Raw genomic sequence first — 18,586 nt, forward strand, 5'->3', positions numbered from 1 at the left:
AATGGCTGCTTGGATAGAAATTGGGAAATATATATTGCAAAATCCTTTTTCGAGATAGCAAATGTCTATAGAATAGAGGCTGATGGTGCTACTCAAGATAATCTCGCTATTATTCCTTATAGGGCTTTACTCTTGGTACATTTTATGAATGCGGGGGAAGAAGGACTAGAATCGAGTGATGAATAGTTTGCCTGAAAATGTATCAATGGGGATGTCTGAGGATGTACCTATAATCAAGCCTCAGAAAATAGCCTCTTTGTTTCTTGAAAAGCCAAGTAGAAGTAGTTAAAATAGAAATGGCAAAAGGGAAATATTTAAACCTAGGAGCTCAATTGGAATCCCAAGATCGATTTGAGGAGGTATTACGAGCACATGTTGGGGAATTTTCTTAGTCTTATACTGACCTTAAAGGTATTAAAGCTGAACTTTTTCAGTATTATATTGATCTAGAACCCAGCACAAAACCCGTATGTCAACGCCAATGACAAACAAATCCTGTGTATGCAGAACTGGTCAAAGCTGAGATTACTAAGCTTCTTGATGCGGGATTTATTTATTATATTACATATAGTGAATGAGTTTTCCCAAGTGTGGTAGTACCCAAGAAGAACAATGAGAAGATTTGCATTTGTGTTGATTATAGAAAGCTGAATAGCAAAACACATACAGATCATTTTCCCTTGCCATTTATAGATCAGGTACTTGATAAAGTTGCAAGCCATGAGCTATATTCTTTCATGGATGGATTTAACGGCTACAACCAAGTGTTAATTCATCCTGAAGATCAATTTAAAACTACCTTTACTACTGAATGGGGTACATTCGCTTATAAAGTGATGCCTTTTGCTTATATAACGCATCTATGCCATTTCAAAGAGTTATGATTGCGGCTTATCAAGATTTTCTATGACAATGGATGGAAGTTTTTCTAGATGATTCTTGTGTCTTTGGGATAGCAAAAGAAATGCCTTAGCTATTGGTGTAAGTGTTTGAGTGTAGTGATGACGTCGGTATCTCCTTGAACCCTGATAAATGTGTTTTTGGAGTGCCAAAAGGAACATTGTTGAGACATATCGTTTCTAAAGAGGGTATTGCTATGGATCCAACTAATACAAGTAGCCCTATCATTACGATTAAGTGAGGTAGAATCTTTGAAACAAAGGATGTTACAATTGGTAAAGTTGGATGAGGAAAGATTATTAGCTCTACAAAGTTTAGAGGCGATGCAAAAACGTCGTAAAGCGTGACATGATCAGAACATTAAAGTATGAGAGTTTAAAGAGGGTGATTTAGTTTTACTATATGACAGTCGCTATTACAAATTTTCTTGGAATCTTAAAATTCGTTGGTTAGGACCTTTTAAGGTTGTTAAAGTTTATGATAATGGATCTACCTCCACCCTTAAAAATTTTGTGACTTAATTTAGTTAGGTATAGTTAGGTAAGTGGTTAGAATTACCCTTAACTAATCTACATTTGGGTTCTTTTCTTTTGGGTTTTTAATGGGATGTAGGTATGGATTTTTTGTGGATGGATGTGCTTTACCCTCATCTTGATGCTGATACTTCTCATCCTATTCATGTCGGGCCTTATAGTATTCCACATTTTCAAACACATGACAAGTCTTTATATGCACCGAGGGGAGGGGCCTGTTGCAGTTCTTCTTTTGTGATCATTTTTTGTTTGCAATATCATCCACCCTTTGGTTGTAGACCGTGTCAGCATCATCTTTATGTGCATGGGTAGCTCCTGTGTTGGCAGTATCACACATACTTTCGATGTTATGGTACCACTGTCATGTAGGATGCTATAGGTTACACTTGTCAGTGCCACGATTATAATAGTGTATTCTCACCTGAGCGTGGTGTTGCTCAGTATAGGGTGGGTAGAGAGCAGCAAGAGTTTTTCCGATATCGAGCTGTTGTTTACTATTTTACTCCATCATATCCCGATAATCACGTCATTTTCAATTGTCCATGTTGGGATTATATATATTGGTATATGGATGCGACCAAGGGCTACTCTTTAGGATGTTTGCCAATGGCACCTATGCCCTGTTATAATGATGCAGCTGCAGCTCCACTCCATGATGTGATGGAGGTTTTTAGCGATGCACCTGATAACAGGTCTATGACATCTGATGTGCCTATGCTGGAGGCTATTCATGAGCATCCTTTATCTGATGATTTAGTTGATAGGCTTGACTCAGATAGTGTAGACGATTTAGGGTTGACTTTATTGTTTGTGTTAGAAGATCTTAGGGAGTTTGAGGATTTTAGTTTAGATCTTCTATTTTCTTAGTCATTTGGGTTTTTACTTTCTTCCATATTTTTAAAAAAAACAAATAATCATTTTTAAAAAAGTTTTTTGTTTGTTGGTACCTTTACCTTTTAGGATTTAATGCACTTTAGCTTAGTTAGTCTTCACATGGGTAGGTAGTTAGTTGCACGCACTGTTGGAATACTCCTTTAATGCTAGGATCTCATTACAAAGAAGTTTGACTAGATGGCTGGTTTCTAAAGGAGTTTCACTCTTTATTGATATAACATATTAATATTTTAGTGGTTAGTAGTTGAGTTCTGTGCAGGTTTGATGATTATTGCAATTTGCGAACCACTATGTGTTTATCTTTGCATTATCTTGGAGTTGCAATATCCATGTACATAATAGGTTGTTTCATACCTAATTTATCTATTATAATTCATATATATATATATATATATATATATATATATATATATATGTATGTATGTATGTATGTATGTATGTATGTATGTATGTATGTATGTATGTATGTATGTATATGTATGTATGTATGTATTGATTGAAATAATTTGGTGATTTCCAAGGCCAAGTAATTACAAAAAAAAAATAGAGCACAAAACATTTAAAACACACATACACCGAACAATATATAACCAATTTAGTCTATATGAGAGTTCACCCCACAAGGGATGGGTTTTACTACCAGGGAGTGATTGCAAGGGGATGGTGTGTGTGCATGATATAGTGAATTTCATTATGTGGAAGCCTAATTAGGAAGCCAATAGAGTTTTCCCTTGACTTTTTGTCATTTTTTTAAAGATGTGGGGGTAGCTAAATAACAAGGTTCTCTCCACGAAATTTTGACTAGGAGTAGCACGAAAGGGAGATGTTGAGCTGGCGAGTATCTTTTGCTTATCATTTGCCCAACCGGAGTGACTAGTATTATGTGCTAGATTAGATTTCTCAAGTGAATTTGTTGAGCTGACATGTTTGACCATTCAATTAAGTGATGCATTCTTAGCCTTCTAGTTGATCCTTTATTATAAAATATATATTTTTTAAACAAAAACACTTAAATTTCAATCCAAATAATAAAAGTTCAGAAGAGTATATACATCTATTCTTCGAAAAAGGCAAGAAAAAGAAAAAGAAGGTAAAAAATGCCTTGAGACTGCAGGGTTAAAGAAAGAAAATAAAACAAAAGAAAAACACCAAAAGAAGATAACCATCGCCTTGAGGTCGTGATAGGCTGTAGGGATTTCCTTGACGCCCAATGCCTTGCATCTCTTTAGGGTGGGACCTTTTGGGAAGGACAATAAATGTATATACTCTTTTGGCATTTAAAAAAAGCTACTACTATTTAAAAAACAAAAAAACACCATGGACAGTTGGAAGTTAGGGACCATTGGACTGGTTATTCTAGTAGAACATGGAGGATTAGAAACTAAACCATAGGAGTCCTATTTGGTGTCGTAATATTAGCTATTTCAGAAGCAACATTCCTAGTGGGATAGTAGTGTGGCATTTTCTTGCCTAGAGGGATTATTGTTGTTTAGCGGCTCTAGAAAGCTTCTTAGTTGGTATCTTCTATGCATTGAATGAAGCTATGTTATGCACTTTATTGGAGAGAGTGAGTAAAGGGAATGTTCATTTGCACAAGTTTTACACAACTTAATTGACACATTTGGCTTGCTTGCTTTATAATATGACACAAATAAGTATTCTTCTACATTTTCAGTGTCTACTAGTTTTCTATGAGCGGTTTTGCACATCTTGTAGATGTGCTCATGAGGACACTTCGTAAATAAGTGGAGAAAAATATATTTTTTCTTTTGAGGATGCGTAGCAGTGCTCGTGGTAGCTGTGCTCTTGAGGACACTTTGCAATTAAGTGGGGGAGAATGAAAACACCTAGAAACAATGCCTAATATTGTAAATTTTTTTAGTAAATTGTACACAACTTGCACATTATTACCAACTTTCTACATTAATTTAATGCAGATGCGCTGTTTGTTGTTGCTGTTTTTAGAGGACGTGTCTCTGTAGTTTGCCAGGAGATGTCTATACAATGAAGTTTTTGTAAAGGAAGAAAGGTGGTGTTATAAATAAAATATGATAGACTTTCTTAGTGAATCTTAACGTGGCTGTTTTAAATTTTCTCGTGGGGGGTTTTTAGATTTGCCAAAGTCTTGATTGGTTGAGATGATGGTGTTGGAAGTGCAATTTTAAAGTTTGAGGCTAGGATCTCTTAGTATTAATTAGGGGTGGGAATTTCATGAGTTATGTTACCTCCCAAGGAAATTATTAAATCATCATAATTCTACCTATGGAGACATTACCTGACAAAATACCAACATGCATGATTAAGAATTAAACCCTCTTGTTGCTGCTTAGTCATCATCAATGTTGATACTGTTGTGATGAAGGCGTGATGATCATTAGATTTTATGATGATCATTTGAGATTGCATCAATGCAAGCATATGGTGGGACAGCTCAATCAGTGCGGAGTGTTCTACAATGTTATGGAGGATCTGCATCGGAGTCAAGACAAGACAAAATATTGTGTGTGAGTGAGGAACTGATGGAGGTCTACTTTCGATAACCCCTCCTTACTTTTAATCACGAAAAATATATATTTCCCATGTTTTCTTATATTAAAACTTGTTCACATGCTTGTTTTTTTAAACCTCCCATATACATATTCCTTGGGTTCTCCTCCTCTACCCCTACGAGTTTGTAAGGTTAATAAGTTCTCTAAGAGGAAGAAGGTTATGAAGATATTTGTGGAGAGATTGAAATGCTGAAAGAGTGCAATCATTCAAAATGTTGTACACTACTTGGGTAGCTATCAAGCCGAAGATTATCTTTTGATAGAGATGGAGTATTGTGGAGGAAGCATAGTAGATTTGGTGGTCAAAACTAACACAACATTGGAAGAACGGCAGATCTTATACATTTGTGGGGGAGCACTCAAGGCAAACGTTCATATGGGGTAGTTTAATATGACTAGGGTTATCAAGTTTAATATGACTAAGGTTAGAGAAAGAAGGTTTTTTTAAACCAAAAGAAAGAATGAAAAATAGAGAGAAAGTGAGGCCGTTGCATGATGTCGTGAAGAAGGGGGGGGGCATTGTGAGGCAAGAAGGGGGGGGCCATTGTTGAGGAGCGTGAGAGAGAGAGAGAATATGACAACGCAGATGCTTTGGTTTCCAACAAGCAAAAAAGGAGTGCCTCGGTCCTCTGTAATGCCATCGCCATTGGTATATCCAAAGCACTTGCACAACCTCAGGTGAAGGACTATACAAGGGTTTGGATTGGCTTGCAAACAACATTCCACGCAAGGATAAACTTCGGGATGCCAACCTTCTTGTGTTTGCAAACAAGCAAGACCTTCCAAATGCCAAGAATGCTACAAAGATCACTGATAAGTTGGGCTTACATTCAATTCGCCATCGCCTGCCTTTCCGCAATACTAAGGGGGCCTATCATTCACTATCTGCTGAAGAATTGGAATGGTTGTGTCATGCTAGTTCTTTGTCTCTCGATTAAGGTGGTGGTTGATCTATATTCTTGCCGGGATTGACTCTCTGAGGAACAACATTGATTCAAGCATTGCATCTTCGTGACTTCGTTTTGATTGATTTTGAGAGAGAGAGAGAGAGAGAGAGAGAGAGAGAGAGAGAGAGAGAGAGAGAGAGAGAGAGAGAGAGAGAGAGAGAGAGAGAGAACATTATGAAGAGACACCATCTTCCAAGACTAAAGGGGGGAGAGAGAACACCATTCAGTCCAGTGAAATGGGGGAGGGGGAGAGGAGGCAATCTTGCCATCATCCTAAGCGTCAATGTCGATCGCAAGTTCATCATCATCATCATCATCAATTGATCATCACCATCCTCAACACGACCATACACAAGATGAGGCAAATTGTAGTAGCTAAGCTAAACCTTTCTGTCGACAAACACAATAGTTGATGCTGATAACAAAGACCATCTCATGAGGTCGGGAAGGAAGCATGAGAAACAAGGAGAAAAGAGGGATATAGTACACCCAATTCACACTCTACATGATCATCGCAGCCTTGGACAAAAATTAATGAGGAGAGGAAGTCATCAAACTACTGTAAACAACAAAACTACAGCACCATCTATTATGGATCATCATCATCTCATCAGTTGATCATCACCACGCCTTCCCCCTAAACACCAAAATGGAGCTTCAATGTACCCACCCGATTTGAAGTGATGGTGTAGGAGAGCAATTTTATGCCTTTCAATCACTCTATTTGGCCAGTGATTTCATGGAAGTATAAGGGAGATCTTGAATTACTCTCTTTCCCTCTCTTAGTTGTCAACATGAACTCCATGGAAGCTAAGCTCTTAAGTTTAAAATTAATCAAGATTAAATCTCAAGAGAGTTCTAAGTGCATGTTCTTATAGCAACAATGCAATTGGCAAAGGAAAACTCAGGGAAGCAAAAAATGGGGAGCTTGCAGTTCACGATGACTAAGTAGACTTTGGGACTGCAAAGGACACAGCCTTCAAAAACGTAATAGCGACTCTCGTACTATCGCGTGTCTTACCTCATTTAACAAAAATAAACGATGCAGCATAAATATTTCTTTGGTTTATAATTTTTATAAAATATCTTTAAATCTGATTTTCAACTATGAATAGTTGTTAGTATTTATGTATATCTAATTTATATTTTTTTTAAAATAATTAAAAATACTTTAAAATGACATATATAATTTTTTTATAAAATATATGGTTAAATAATTATGAGAGATAATATTTTTTTTCATGAATTTTATGCTACTTAAATTATTTTAATTTTTTTAGATTTAAAAGATATTTAACATGTTTTGAAAATAAAAAACAATTATTTTGGATGAAAATTATAGTATTTATTGATAAAAATCATATTTTTAACTCAACAAAAATTAGGATCTTTTATGGAAAAATTAAAATATGATTTTGGATGTTTTATGGAATTTTTTGGGGTTAAAGAAAAAGAAAATTAATTTCATGTTATAACTTTGAAACACTATTAATATAAAATATAGTGTTTCCAACTTTATGCAAATTAAGAGTGTTCACAAAGTATTAAGTTATACTATATAGAACAAAGGAGACATTTAAAAGGGAAATTAGAGTTTATGGATTTGTGAAATGTTAGATGATTTGTTTTGAATGTTTGTTGATTAATTAATAATAAAAGGAGTTTATTATATAAAGGCAAAGAAGAGATAACTTAAAAGGAACTTAAATAGAGATATGCATATAGATCTATTGGATCTATGCGCTGAAACCAATTCCCTTAAGGATAAACATTCTAGGCTTAGTATCCTAGTATCCAAAATAGAGACATAGCCATGAAGGTTAAAACAAAAACGAAGTACAAGAGTAAGTAAGCTTATTGAGTTCTAGATATTAGATTAGTTGGACTACTACGAATGAGTGTCGTAACTATCAAGGAAGGCTAGATAAATCATAGGAATTAGGTACCAATATCACTTATCCAGTGCAACAACTCTTAGGAGTTGGCTTGGCAACCTAGTTAAAAGTGACTTGATCTTTGGCTGGTCAATTGCTTGCTCTATATTCGTGTCTGTGATGTAAATTACGCAAACGAACCATGTTCCCTAAGAGGCTTAATTAAAGAAGTTGACTTTAAATGTCACACATAAATATGATAGGACCTAAATAAATAACTAAAGAACGCCTATTGAGGAAAGCGGGTGGGCGGAACCCTCGACAAGTCCGTCCTACGGTAGGGTGGTCCTAGAGAACTGGGAGGCTTCTCACAAGGTTTTACTGACCCTTAGAAATTATTAGGTTGAAATCCTGATTCAAGCCATTTTAGGGGACCGGAATTGGACTATGCCTTATGGGTAGAAAGGTTGAGTAGCGCATCTCTCTCGTTTCCCATTCTCTTTGAACCAAGTGCGGCATGGATCTGCTTCAGCTTGGGTATCTCTACGTAAAGTAGGATATCCAAGACCCGATGCTAGAATGCTGTCAGGAGACCTTGTCCACTAGGAACCCAAATTTCAGGTTGATCCTAGTGGGTTCGGTCGCGAATGTTTCGTTGTAAGGCGGGCTCGAGAAACCCTAGGTGACAAACCCCGTAACATTCCATGGGAGTGATGGACAGCGTCGACCGCTAAAAGTGTGGCTAGACAACCGATAGACGGGCATGTTACACAAAACTAGATGAATGCATAACTGACATAATCATTACTCTGAAGATCAAGAATCGTTCCCAAGATTTGTTATTCTACCATAATTCAAAAACATACATTAACAAAGAGAAGAATACATGTCCTATGCTGTATTTTTTAAAAAAAATCTTAAGCTTATATCGTATTCTATACTATGCGCTCGGATACCAACTGTGAGATGTCCCCCAAGCTCATTGCAAGGCACACCTTTATGTAGTCCATCAGTAGATTTTCCAAATGATGCCACCCAGCGCTCCCTTCATGGGATTTGTTACTTAGACCCCACTGAGTCTACATCGCAACAAAAGTATTCCAATCGAACCTACTAGGATCAACTTGAATTTCTAGGTTCCTAAATCAGATGGGTCTCCTAGCAGCCAGCTAGCGTCAGTAATTTCGAGTTCCCACTTCTATAGAATTACTCAATCTGAAGCGGACTTGCCATTGCACTTAGTTCAAAGAGAATGGGAGATGGCGAGGAGTGCAGTACGTTAACCATCTTGCCCACGAGGCAAAATCCCATTCTGGCCCCCTAAAACAATGCAAGTCGGTTTTACCTAACAACTAGTTGGTCAATTTATAGTCGCCATATTTCTGTTGCCGATTTAGAAAAGCTCCCAGCTAATCGGGACCACCCTACCATTAGACGGACCTGTCGGGGGTTACACCCACCTACTTTCCTTTTATGATGGAATCATCTTTAGATTTTTAATTACCTACAGCACATTTATTGAAACATATACAACCAGCTTCCTTAATTAGTTCATTAAATTGCATGTTCCTTCACATAATTTATCTCACAGACACGCATACAATTCAAACAATCCTTGAATAAAACAAACTTCTTTATTATATTAAAAGTTATTACAATTTCCATCTTTCCGATCTTGTGGAAGATACACAGAATTCCACGAGGATATTCTACCCACCAAGATTCCACCCTGGTAACTAGTATTTAGGGTTCCAGGATCCCATCCTGGGTCAAGAAGGGGCTTGTTAGATTCTAGGAACAATGCAGGATTTATGGCCCCCCTGGCACCCACATTCCCTACTGCCAGAGACTAATCCCTACGGACAGACCTTTCACTACGGAGCCTAGGCCTCTCAAAGTAATAACCATGACCCCCTTGGAGTAAGATCTCACAACTAACTTGGGGGTAGCCTAGCACGATTCTTCTTTTTATCCTATTTGTCAATATTTTCAATGAGAGATCTAGATTCTAGCAAACACAAATAGTCCTTTCAAATGTATATCAAATGATGCAATGATAATCACACCATCGTGTAGCTCACAGCTTCACATAGCCAAGATAGACCTTATCCTAAGATAACCTTACATTCTAATGAGGATTCTCCTCCCCATAAAGAAGTGTTGAGTACATCTCTTATAACATATTAAGCAAGGCATGAATTTTCCATTTGAGGCTATCTTACCCAACATAAGCGAAATTCATTAAAGAACTATATTGTGACAATAACTTCATGAGATGACTTACAGATCCCTTTAAATAGAGTTTCACTTTTTAAGCATTAGTCAACACTTAACATTATCGCGTTTGACAATAATTATATCGAGTTATTTACTAATCTCGAGTGCACATAAATTCATATGTGCAATAACCTCTTCCAACTATTTTCATCATGATTCTATGATTTAGAGTCTCAATTAATCTAACTACAAATCGTAGTGATTAATCATTTATGTGTGTACTAGTATGCTTTCTAGATGAAATTGTCAATTCATGTAAGAGTAAAATATAAAAGCTAATATTTTATGTAATTATCTTATGTGGCGAAATAATAACCTGGTTTGATACGATAACATTGGGAATTTTTTCTTTGCTCGCACTTGCGTTTGCCACACCCGATATTCCATTGGTAGTGATAACTCCTGCAACCTCGGGCACTCCCGTATCTCTACCAATACCCGTTCCTTGACCGGTTGTGATGGTTTCCATGGTCCTTTATTGTCTACAAGTGGATTCGAGAGATAAAGAAGAAGGAATGAATTCGAGATGAGAGAGAATAAGAGAAGATGGCTTAGTCGAAGACCGAGATAGAGGGAATTAAGCTAACTCTTTTTCTCGCAGCCTCTCGGGGTAACTCCTCTCTCCCTCTCCCTCTCCCTCTCTCTCTCTCTCTCTCTCTCTCTCTCTCTCTCTCTCTCTCTCTCTCTCTCGCTATAGCTCCATCTCGCAGCCATTAAAATTCATGATACCATTATTTACTATGTAATATTGTTAAAATCCTCTTTTAGCATAGTCACAAAGTGAGCACACATAAAAAATCACACAACAATTCCATATAGACATACATTTTTCTCCACAAGATTACCAATACTAAGCCTATGGCTAGTTCTAGCAAGAAGTCAAAGAAATCTTTTGAATCCCCTTAAAAATGTCAAAAGTCTTAGGGCAGTGACTTGGATTTGGATACAAACCCAAAAGATGATAGCAATAGTGAGACAATGAGAATTTAGATGAGGATGATGGAAAGAAGCCCTTAAGATAAAGGATAACATCAATAAATCATTAAATGGTACTTGCAAATCTACTATCAAGACCTTATGGTATTCCAGGTGTAACAGTTTAAGCCACTTGACAACATATTGTGGCCTAAATTAGTGGTGGTGTAGTACCTGCAAAACTTCACACTGACATGTACCGTTGCAATGCACACAATCTAATGGCCCGTACTAGTGGCTAGTAGGGCAAGGGGATGAATGCACTTGGCAATTAACATGCACTAGGGCCATCTAGGGTGTCCACACTAGGAGTATCTTATGTGCAATAGGATTTTCCAACCCAAGGCATGGGTTGAGGTTCATGCGGTCCCTTGATTATGAAGGAAACAATGCTTCTTTGGCATCCAGGAAGGCCACTACAGATATAATGTTTGAAGGCTCAAGCATATAATGCTAAGAAGCAGAAAGAGCAAGATAGTGCACCAATGCCTTCAAGTATTGGAAGAACTTCTTGATCATACTACAAATGTGACTACTCATTCTAGAAAAAGAGTGAAGCCAATAGCGAATAAACCAATAGGAGTTTCATGGGCAAATCAAGAATCAGGTTAGCATCAAGTGGCAAAATTGTATGCATTGGCTTCGACTGCCATGTCTTATCCACAAGGTATCCTTGTTCTAGCAAAAGATCAACTATATAAATTTGAAGGCTTGCAACCCTAGTGGAAGCTCAAGTCCCTACCAATGGAACCTACGCTTCTGCTTTATTCTATGAGCGTTCCCTTTCCCTTGAGCCACCTCTTGGATTTGATTCTAGCATTCAGGGATCACCTTCTTAAAGTTATTCAACCCAATAATCGAGAGGCATCCATAATAATCCACAGTTGTATGGTGCATTGACACCTCTTACAATGTTGTATGGTGTAGATGCCTCTCGATCCACAGCCGTAAGCACAAAAACCTGTCATATGGTGCATTGATGCCTCTTGATCCACAACGCCTTTCTCAATCCACAGTCGTACGCCCAAAACCTGTCATATGGTGCATTGACACCTAGCCTGTCGTACGGTGCACTGATGCATCGCGATCCACAATTGCAATAACAAGGGGAAATCCTGTTGTATGGTGTACTAACAGCCGCATGGTGCATTGACAGTCATATGGTGCGTCCTGCTATGCTATATTGACATCCGTATTGACCATTAGCCTTATTGACAGCTGTATTGACCAATGCACATCCATTAGCCTCTGGTCGGATCAAACTTGCGATGTGATGACCAGAGTGAAACGCAGGAATGCATTTGTTTCTTCTTTGGCTTGCGATGAATCACCAAGAATGATGAATGACCAAAGCTAAACATAGGATTACCTGATGCGTGCAAGGAGCTGAGCTCACTTCTGGTTTGCGTCCGCACTGATGATTTGGTAGCTCCTATGGTCATCACTTGCTTTTGCACGCTTTCTCACAAGAATAAGATAATCAAAAGCCCTTTGCCTTTCCAAAGTTGACCCACCAAATAATAAGGCCTTAGGGCGTACCCACACTTATGAGGACATTTGAGGCCACAAGGCCTCAAGAAGACTAATGTGCAATTATATTTAGCCCATTAAGGTTTCATTACCTACAATCAACTGTGTGCTTTTCTCTTCCAAATTCATTTGATTGTCCATGGTGTTACAATTTTTTTTTATTGTCCATCGTAAAGGCCATCAAGACCATTAGAATTCATCCAATTTTGTCTAATGGAAAACTCGTCTAGTTAAAGATCTCTAGATTCACCTAATTGTGATTCATATGACTGATTCTAGTTAAAGATCTCTAGATTCAAATTTGACTATCAATTCATCTAGGCCAAAATTCATTCAATCGATGTCATGTCTTGAAATTCATCCAATTTGCAACCTCCAAATTCATTCGATCATCCGATTTGATAGTTCCTAAAAGCAATGATTTGCTTTTTCTTACCCTTGACCATTAAATGGCCAAGTAGGGACCGAAGGATTAGGAAGTACACATTTGTCCCAGACAAGTTCGTGCATAGCAACAAAATGAACGGTCTTACAACAAGAGATATTATAATCCAAACCTTCATAGAAAGGTAATAACTACCTTGAACAATTATTTTTTATAGAAAGCTATGCAGCAATTATTTTTTAATAGAAAGCTAATGCTACCTTGAACTTCCTTTAAACCTAGGATATGTGCACATGGGCTAATGCTTGCAACTGGATATTGCTATTTGGAATAATCTAGGCCAGGGTGGATTTAATGCTAGAGAGGGCAAGAGTAGATTTAAAGCCTTTAATAAGGGACTGCACCCAATCATGCCTACTCTTATGCATTTTTCTATTACAACAAGAGTCTATCCTCGTTGTTTTACAATGGAGTCTATCCAATGTAGCAAAACATGTCTACTCACACGTCCACACACACACACACACACACACACTCTCTCTCTCTCTCTCTCTCTCTCTCTCTCTCTCTCTCTCTCTCTCTCTCTCATCTTGGCCTACGCACCAATTGTCTCACCTAAAATGGTTATATGATCATAATGTGCAAAAAAAGGGAGGTTGGAAGCCCCCCATCCTCCACGTGCACGCAAATGATGGGGGGGTTGCTACCCCCCTTTTTTCTTAGTGTAGGTAGGAAGCATATGCAAAGGACAAGATCCTTAGTGAACTCACTTGTACACCTCCCTTTGTGATCTGCATGTGCGCGGTCGACCTGACTGCTTTGCAATCTTGAGGATGATGACTTGTGGCTCAATGACCCAATGCTTCACGATCTTTGAGTGAGAGAGAAATACATACACAGAGGTAGAGAGAGAGTGTGTGTGAGCGAGAGAGAGAGAGAGAGAGAGAGGAGGGGGGGCAGACACAAAGGTTTGTGAGAGCAAGAGCGAGAGTAAGACATTGAAAAATCAAGAGTTCATGTTGAAAGACGTCTTCTTTGGCAAGGCAACGTTCTTAAGTAGGATCATGCTGGGCTTTTGCTACCAAGGTAGCTAGCAGTGACTCTAGAGATTATATTACTAGGCCTAGAGAATCATACTAATGCGTGTGTAAAATGTCCCAGCAAATAGCCCAAATGTCCTTATGTGTCACTTCTATTACATCTTTCATGCAAGTCTCTCACTCAATCTAATGATGTTTTAGAGTTTTTGAGCCGTTCACTCTACTAAACGTTCTCTATGATGTGTCATAAATGGATAGTCCTTCTGTGGCTCTTAAATTTTGATGATTCTACTAATTCATTAATTAGTCTTCTCAAGTTACAATGATGGCCACCCACTACAACTTTTACATTATTCAAACCCTCTCGAGACTTCCCCTATGATGCCCTTTTTCCTTTGCACTTTCCTTAATTCGAGAGCTATTGCCTTCTCTTTAACAAATCCACATTGTAAGCTCAATATAGAGTTGTCTTGTTTTTAATCAATTTCCAACCCAACAGAGAGTACAACATGTCAAGTTTTGCCATTTTATCATGGAGGATAGCTAGTGATTACATAGAGCACAAGGTTTCATTAAGAAATGGAGAGCTTGTTCTGACTGAGAACTACCTGTACAATCTATTATCTCCAACACAAAAATTTCAAGGGTTGCAAGCCGTCGTAGAGCATGAAGGTGGAGCAAACAAGGTCAATGTGTCTCCAAGATGGGATCATGAAGGGCATGCACACTTCATGATTAGTAAGTAGCACACTATCAATCACCTACTCCATCATGCACTCAAATGATTGTGTGTATGTATTTGATGGTATCGAGTCAATAAAATGTGGTATTGGTAGCAAGTCAACTCTAGTGTATCTTGATATACCCTCAAATGATAGCAAGGATGTTGACCAAGTGATAATGTCAAAAGCTGAATACAATGACAAAGGTGTGCACACAGGGATGCATGACACAAATATTGAGGAGGAGTTGCATGTGGGTAGCCAAAGCAAGGATGTGTCTTCCTATGATAAGTCCATTGTGGCCTTCATTGAGGAGAAAGCTAGGCCAGTTAGATTGAAAAATTTACTAGCACTTTGTGGATCTCTGCAAAAGGTGGATGAGCTCCCAAGTGAGTATAATGGTATGATTGCTTTTGAGCTTCCAGCTACACACAGTAAGAAATGAACGATGGGTATGGAACAAAAATATGATGGTCACCATTGGTCACGACCCTCACAAACAAATATGGCAATAGAGTGCACAGTGCATTTGAGCTATTGTCTTAGAAGTCTTCAATGCCCCAGGGTAACTTGTCCTTACTACATAACTGAGAGAAGATAAAATGATGTTTTTTTCCATGATCATTTAGATTGATAGGTGAGCATGGGATATCCTGCGAGTGAGGGAAACTCCAAGATAACATGTCACTGTTGTCAAAAGGTTGTTAGTTGTATAGCCGTTCAGATGCTCAATCTATTATGTGTTGCCACTAGACCCTACAATGACACGGTTGGTGATCCATGTTGGGGAGCATGCTCACGATGTTCAGCAGGGCACAAAGAGAGCAACCATTGAAAAGGTAGCATAGTCCTAAAAATAAAAAAGGGAGGCCCATGAAAAATACAGATGCTAGTTACTCGATAGATGTTGTTTGAATCTTTGACAAAAGAAGATGGATCAGAGGCGATTGAGGTGGATCTTAATCATTTTTTAGAAGAAATTATGCCATTGGTGCAAAATAAATGGTAAGCTTGTGTATCATTACTTTGTACTAATGTTGTATGCCTTACATTTAAAATAACCATCTAGCAAACACACAGGTTCAAAGGTATTGTTTCACAAGAGAGAGCTAATCAAGTTTAGGTCATTGGTGATGGGTTTGACAACATACTTGTTTTGCAAAGACGTTGTGTCTTTCCATTTTTCCATGGAAGTAGATTTCCTAGGCAAGGTGATGCCAAGGAGAAGTGCTTCTTGTTTAAAATGTCCACTAAGGGACCAACATCAAGGGTGGACTTAGTGAATCGTATGAGGCGAACATGAACCAGAGATCTACGAAGTGCATGGGTGCACTTCGATAACACCCATAGGGTTGATGGATGGGCAACAATGTCTTGTTCTATTTATGATCCTGGGTATGTGGTAACATTGTTATAGCTTACATTAAAATTGAATTGTTGCTAGCAAATACCATGCTAATGTATCAATCATCAACTAGCATGAGAGCATTGCAGGTAATTGCAATATGTGAATTTAAAGAGGAGGATGAAGAGTCTCAAATCTTGTTTTGGAAAAATCTGAATTTCGTCATGGTTTGATGTGGTCATGATCCTCCTGACTTTGTTGGATTCATGTCCAATGAGGCAAGTGCAAATTGGTTAGCAGTAAGGGCTGTATACAATGGAGGATCGCATAACATAATGGAAGGGAGAGAGTGCTCTTGTCTTTTTCATAAGGAGCAAAGTTTACAAAGGCATACCGAGAAATTAGTCACTATAGATAAACAAATGCATCACATTGAAATGTGTGAAGCATGGAGGCTAGCAATGACAAGTCAATAGGCATCGCTTCACGCCTCTGCTATACGAGATTGGTGGGCACAAAATTTAAACAAGGATAACATTAAGGCTTTGGATGGGTGGTTAAAATGGTGGCAGCAAAGAATTACCCATTGGGGAAGAATTGAATCTCATGTAGGTCTGCTATTTTTCTTAGCTCATTAAAAGAATTGCTACACAATATACTAATGGAGAGAGCCACTAACTTTGTTCTTGGGTTTGACTTTATAGGATAACAAAAGTCTCTGGGAACGTGCTTAGATTCTGAGCATAAACTTGTCAGAAAGCATCCATGCTAGCTGGTTAGCAGGTGAAGGTGGAAAACGAAAGATATCACTCTATGATGCATGTGTTAGTGATGTCTTGAATGCATATATCCAATGTGCAAAGAGGTTGGGCGCTATATCACAAGTAGGTATTTTGGATATGAGCCTTCAATGGACTCTTTGATGGCTAATGCTAGCAAAAGGAAATCCCCAAATCCTGCCTTTGTTGCGCGTGCATTGCAAGGTGTTGTAGTTGGCAGTCCTTTGTATGAGGAGCCCACAATGCAAGGTGATAGGGAGATTGTGCATAGAAAAAAGAAGGGAAGTGAAGCAACTGCAAGTTCCCACAAGCCAGGATAAGTGATTGAGTCAAGGCAAAAGAAAAATAGGGGTTGGCCACGAATTATACAGTTTGATGATGGTGAGTTGGAAGAGATATATATTCAGGATGCTGAGAAGAATGAAGAGATACTAGTCAAGCCCTTGGAAAGTGGAGTAAATGTGCCAAATGTAGGAACATTGACTTATGTAAAAGAGGTAGAAGTGGCGCATGAGGAGTGGGCTTTACGAAGGATGCCACCTAACTGTGTGAGAAAATGTTTTGGTATGGAGGGTAGAAAGAGGTGTAGCAACAAGTTACAAAGTCGACAAGTGGGGCTAGTCGCACCATGCTTTTGGTTCGAGAGAGCTTATAATGACAAGATCATTGCACAATGGATATGATTTTGCAATCATGACATCACACATACAAACACTGCAGAAACAAGTGATAGTATCACCAATAGTTCCTTTTTTGTGGCCAGTTAATATAGGGACAAATATATCAAAGGAAGAGTGTAGTAGTCTAAAACATACTATTTTCAAGTTTACCTGCTTTGCAACACCATCAAAGAATGAGAAGAGAAAGCCTCTTACTTTTGTAAAGGGTGGTTCAAGTGGGAGGAGACACAAGTGGAGGCATGGAATTTCCAAAGACGCACAAAAGAGAATAGAGGTAGCTGCTTGCATGGTTGCAACCTTCTTGGAGGAGATAGTGAAACTTGAGAGGCAACATTCAATATTTCGAGACTTGACAGAGAGTTGTTATGATGTGCACATCAAAGAACATCCTAGGTGTACTTGTCTTGATTTTCAAAGAAGAGAATCTACCCAAAAGGCATTTCTTGCCTGCAAACATATGTATTATGTGTACGTGCACATACTTGGCCTTCGACCTAAGGAGCACATGGTTATACATTAGCCTGCACTAACTCCCACTGACCTTGCCTTTGTGTTAGGGCAATCACGTAAGATATGTCCTTGTCATGTGGAAAGCCTAGAAATAAGCATAACTCATTCATTGTTTTGGCCCACTTGTCATCATGCTCACATTAGTAGGGTGTGGCATGTCCTTTTTTGTTGCAAGAAGATTAGGGTGTAGCAATCTTAGAAAATTTCTAGATATTGTACTCTTTTTGGGAGATACAGAAGTTCTTCATTGCTCACTGGAGGAAGGTTGCCCATACTCTTTCTAGATATTGCACTCTTTTTGGGTGATGCATAAGTTTTGGGTGTAGCAATCTTGGAAAATTTCTAGAATTTTGTACCGCAACTTCTCAATTCTGGATAGTATATGTCTTGTTGCAAGCTTGAAAAAGCTCGAAAAATCAATTTCAATTACAAAAGCATGAAATCGAAAGCTCGCAAAAATAACACACTCGTGTAGTAATGGGGTAGGTAGAGATAGAGGAAGGGTAGTAGGTGGTGAGGGGGTAAGCGGGGATAGAGATGAAGTAGAGGGGGTAGGTGGAAAGACAATAGGCAAGGTTAGGCAAGGGTAAAGAGGAATAGACATGCATGTAGTGGGGTAGGTAGGGATATAGGGAAGCTATGTGGG

Source organism: Lygodium microphyllum, chromosome 5 (genome assembly GCF_053477565.2).
Source record: "Lygodium microphyllum isolate KBCC chromosome 5, Lygodium_microphyllum_v1.1.10, whole genome shotgun sequence".
Classification (NCBI taxonomy): Eukaryota; Viridiplantae; Streptophyta; class Polypodiopsida; order Schizaeales; family Lygodiaceae; genus Lygodium; species Lygodium microphyllum.